Source organism: Pterocles gutturalis, unplaced genomic scaffold, assembly GCF_000699245.1.
Source record: "Pterocles gutturalis isolate BGI_N339 unplaced genomic scaffold, ASM69924v1 scaffold27482, whole genome shotgun sequence".
Taxonomy (NCBI): domain Eukaryota; kingdom Metazoa; phylum Chordata; class Aves; order Pterocliformes; family Pteroclidae; genus Pterocles; species Pterocles gutturalis.
Genome location: NW_010113610.1, coordinates 1,918 through 7,073, shown reverse-complemented (window position 1 = coordinate 7,073; position 5,156 = coordinate 1,918).

Sequence of the window (5,156 nt, the reverse complement as noted above, 5' to 3'; positions counted from 1 at the left end):
ACAGGAAGCGCTGTGAGCTGCAGGGAATTCTCACCACCTCGCTGGTGTGTGTCAGAAGGTGGGAGCAATGCTGGGCCTCCTCATCCGTGTGTGGTTTGGCGTTACGTAGGCTGCCTTGTGGCTATATGGGCAGAAGGCAAACGAGGTGCTCGTGTTTGTACATGACAAGAGGCCCTGCCCTTAGAAGGGGATGAAAAAAATAGCAGTTGAGTGTTTGATTTCACTGTACAGCATACAACAGCATCACTTAGTTCTGTGAGTCAGAACTGGAAGGTAAGTGTGCTCATTGCTTCCTTGGACAAAGCTGCTAAATGTGCTCTTTATTCCCAGGTGTTCAGATAAGATCCACTGAACTTCTCACCCTTTCTCTGTTTTGGCCACTTTCAGAATAGGGTTTGAGGCAGAACAGGGAGCTGGAGGCTTCTCACCCCTTAACGCTACAGCAAATTTTCCACCAAGACCTGTGCTCTGTTCAACTAAGGCTCAAAGTTTCATTGCTCGAAGAGGAAGGATTTTCTTTTTAACCAGGAGAAGGGATGTCTCTTCTTCCCTCCAGCGTTGCATCTACTTAATGCACTTACTCAGGGCTGCTTGTTAATAATTAAAAAGAAAGGTTCTGCTGCAACTTATAATGGATAATTGTACCCTACAGAGTCAATAAAGACGAATGAGTTGCGATTACTACAGCATTTAAGAACAGCCATTGGAGCAGCATTCTGGTTAAATGAGGGGATTGAAAATCGGATATGCCATCCAGCAGCTGTGGAAGCCAGCCTCTGCCTTATCAGGAAACATCTTGTGCAGCTTTACCTTAGAAAATGTGTTGCTCAGGAGGAAGAAAAAAAAAAAAAAAAAAAGACCTACTACTAACAGAGGGAGATAGTGTGCCAGATGTCTGTATCTTGTTCTGGCATTGTACCTCACCAGCTGCATCTGTTGTCATTTTGGGCCTGGCTATCTTGGACAAATTTACCAACTAGTTTTGTGAGACAGAACCACACCACCTAGACTGGAGCTCGTATTTATAAATTTGACTTGAAGCCGGGCCACTGTAAGTATATGTGCAATCCTTCCCCTCCCACACCTATATGGAATACAGCCCCAGGACCTGACGTGTTCTTGTGGGGCATCAGTGAGGAGTGCTGGGCAATATGGTGACTGTCAGAGGCTGGATGCAACATGGGCATTCAGAGTTGAGGGCTAGCAGGGTTTATTTTTTTTTCTTTGGTTGGTTTCATCAGGCCATAATTCTACAAGGGGATGGAGGGAAACCACAGTGTTTGGAAAATCACTTCTTGCCCTGGCATGGTGATATCATCTATTTAAAAGCATGGTGTTTGGAAAAAGTCCTACCACCTTTCTGAATACTCACAGCAGGTTGCTGATGTGATGCTGTGCAGTGTTTCTTCTATGCAGGCAGGAGAGGCTGTGGCTTAGGGGGTGGAAGGAGCATTTCACTGTCCTGGCAGCTGGCTCAGCCCTGTACCTACCCCTCTCCGCACTGGTGGGGAGCCTTTGCAGGAAGGATGCTGCGTTTCCTCCCCGTGACGTGAGCGGAGTAGCCCAGCCTGAGCCCGTGCCCTCCTATCGCCATGGTCCTCTTCACTCTGTGACCTGACCACAGGTAACTGCTCAGCCCATTTGCACAGTTCTGTGGAGCACAGGCTGTGTAACCAATGTGCCATCGCCCTAGGAGGGTGCAGGCATATCCTGACAGTGCAGGAGTTTAAAAAAAAAAAACCAAAAAACCAGAAAACCAAAAATCCACCTATCCCAGAGGCCAGGGCTTGGAGAGCAGGGTAGAAACCTCAGGGCTGGCCAGGAGTTTAAGTTGTGTGTTAGGTAGGAGTAGTAATTGAGGTATGGTGGCATCCTTCACACATGTCTGGGGCTCACCCTCTTGTTCATGTGTCTGCTGCAGTACAGCCAGCCAACCCCTGATGTTAAAAATAGGCTTTGTAAAACTGAATGGGTGTTTGAAAAAAGAAAATAGAGCAACTCCATCTAACCAGTAATGCTCTGAGACCACCCCATCCACCCTCCCACCCCCTGGTCCCACTTTGGGTTTCAGATCACCCTCAAAGAGACAGAGACCATGACCCTGTTGCCATTGCCACCCTGTCGCTGTTGTACGAGGCTGAAAGCCATCCCCCCAGCCCTGTTCTACCCACTATCTGCTCTCAGCAAGGGCTGGGCTGTTCCTCCTACCCCCCCCCAATTATCTTCTCCCCAGAACTGCCTCCCATCCTGAGTTAAGGGCCAAGGCTTGCAAGCCTTGTAGTGGTATTTTGCTGTCACTATCTACTGTGTCTCCCAGAAGCAGCCTGGATGCATGTGGGAGGGGAGGAGAGGGGGTACAGGACAGGGGCCCTTGGCCTCAGCACAGTCTCTGTTCAAGCAATGGCTGTGGCTCCCTTGCATCCTGGGGAGCTAGGAAGGTGCAGGTCATTAGATTAGAAGGCTGATGCTGCTTCTCTCCCAGGTGTTTTTTTCCTCAAACTCTTCCACTTCTCATTTACCCCTGTTAATCTGTTTGTAGGAGGGAGATGTGTTGGTCCTCCATCCGCACACACATGCTCACAGCCGTCAGACACTTCACTGGGAACAGAAATCCCATCATTAAAAATTTTATCCAATGCAAAACATGTCCTCTAAAAAAAACAACCCTACATTAGGACTTACTTGTCTCAACAGGGACGTGGGAGATGGGGGATTTCTAGTGGTTCCCTGGCTTTGCCATCAGGCAGTTGCAGCTTTTAGCAGGTATTGATTATTTTCCTTCTGGTTCCTCCCATTCACACACCTGCACACATAGGGCTGCTCCACAGCAGCACAAGCTCCAGCTTGCTGCCAGCGCGAAGCCAGCAGGGCATTTCTGATTGCACCCCACGGACTTTGCTTCGGCCTGAACGGCCACCCCCAGCGCATAGGATGCTCCCACAAAAAGCTGTAACCACTCTGGGACTCTGGCCACGAGGGGTATTTAATAGCACTTGGTTTCAGATAACACTTAACGGTTACAATGGTTGACATTTGGCACTGTCTACATTACAACAGCATTGGGGACTGGTCACAAGGGGAAGTCAGGGTCCCTGTCACCGTGTAAAACCAGGGCAGTCCCGCTACCCTGGCCCCACGGTGTGGGGAAGGGCACCTCTGCCCTGTGCTGCTGGGTTTGGGGAGCCTGGAGGCAGCACCTGGCGGCGGGGAGCAACAGAGCTGCTCCTCTGCTCCCCCAGTCACTCAGCTTTCCTGGAGCCCTGTGGCTCCCAGCAGCCAGGCCTGCTCGCCTCTCGCTGAACTGCACCCGCACACCATGAACAAAACCCTCCCTGGCCTTGAAGCTGTACTCGGGCCCTTACAGACAGAACTGCCTTTTCTAGGGTACAGAAGATACATCATCAAGTGAAATACTAACCCCCTCATATCACACTAATCAGATTTACTTTTAATATAATCACAGTATTAAATGTTAAAAAAAAATCCCAACCAAGCCATCCTTGTTGCTATCAATACCTGATTCAATTAAGCAGCCACTCGTACATCATCAGCTGATGTCCCTACTGCAAAACTGCAGGATTAAAAAATAAAAAAGAATAAAAGCATCATTAGGCTGAGCTATGCTCCCTGCCATATAGGTTTTGATACCAATCATACCTGAGAGCAGTTTAAAAGGGCCTTTGCCAGCCATTGGCAAGTGAGTCTGCTCTGTCACAGAGACTGGTGGCAAGAACGACTCTGGTCCTCCCAGGATTTTGTTCACTTGCTTACCACACAAACGATAAAAAACCTGCACAGTTAAAGAAACTCTAAAATTTAGTGTTTTTAATCCCACAAAATTTTCTGTAAGCCTCCTAAAATCTACAGGCATAATTTTAAAAAATAAAAATATCCCCAAACTGAACAATGTGGATTTTAACTCAGATTTGAGTTCAGCATCCTGAAGTTACTGAGCAACCAGAGGTGCAGATGTCCTGGCTTCTCTCCTGAGCAACTGGCTCGTACCAGACAGAAAAGCTCTCGGAACCATCCCATCTTAAGTTTCAAATCCTGATCTCCAGCGCTTCCTACAGTCATAGACAGGCTACTCGTGGTAACATAACTGTTTTTTTTTCAGAGAGCCAAACATGTTCGTCTCTCCTTTTTTTTTGTAAGCCTGCAAATAAGTTTCAACTTTAGCAAAAAAAAAAATAACTGGCTCGTACCAGACAGAAAAGCTCTCGGAACCATCCCATCTTAAGTTTCAAATCCTGATCTCCAGCGCTTCCTACAGTCATAGACAGGCTACTCGTGGTAACATAACTGTTTTTTTTTCAGAGAGCCAAACATGTTCGTCTCTCCTTTTTTTTTGTAAGCCTGCAAATAAGTTTCAACTTTAGCAAAAAAAAAAATATTTGCCATTGTTTTTTTTTCAGAGAGCCAAACATGTTCATCTCTCCTTTTTTTTTGTAAGCTTGCAAATAGGTTTCAACTTTAGCAAAAAAAAAAATTTGCCATTTATCTTTCAGTAAAGGATTTCAGACAGTGCAACATGATCAACTATGCAAACAGGTACCTCCAGGCCACCACACCCTTTGTGCCCTTTATTTGCTTGTCTACATCTAATACAGGCCCAAGAGGGTTTCCCGCTTAAAGGACTTTTTTTTAGCCTCCTGTTTGTTATTTTTTTTCCAAAAGCTGGGAATGTCAAGCCTCATTTTTGTTTTACCCAGGAACTTCTGTTTGACTAAGATATGTACTGGGTGCTCTCAAACCTCAGAGTTAAATGCAGAGTTCATTCCTTAGTAGCAAACTTTTCACCAAATATTAACTGTCATTTCTTTGCTGTGTATAAAACCCACTTCTGTTCATCAGGATTTGCTTCCTTGGTAGCTGTCTTCCTGGGAAGCTTCTATCCTCAGAGAGTCAACATGAATGCATCCAGCCTCAAATTTATGAAATAAAAAGCAAACAGGACCAAAAAAAAAAAAAAATCCAGAACCAACCTTTCAGCCTCTCGTACAGCACGAAGACCCTCCTTCCCCCTCCCACCTTGCAGGACACATCTAAAGAGATGGAGGAGGTGCAGGAGGCTGGCTGGGACCATCCCCTTCCAGCTCCTGGCAGCAGAGGGAACCAGCCCTTCCTGGGCCATAAGAACTAGGATACCGCACAAG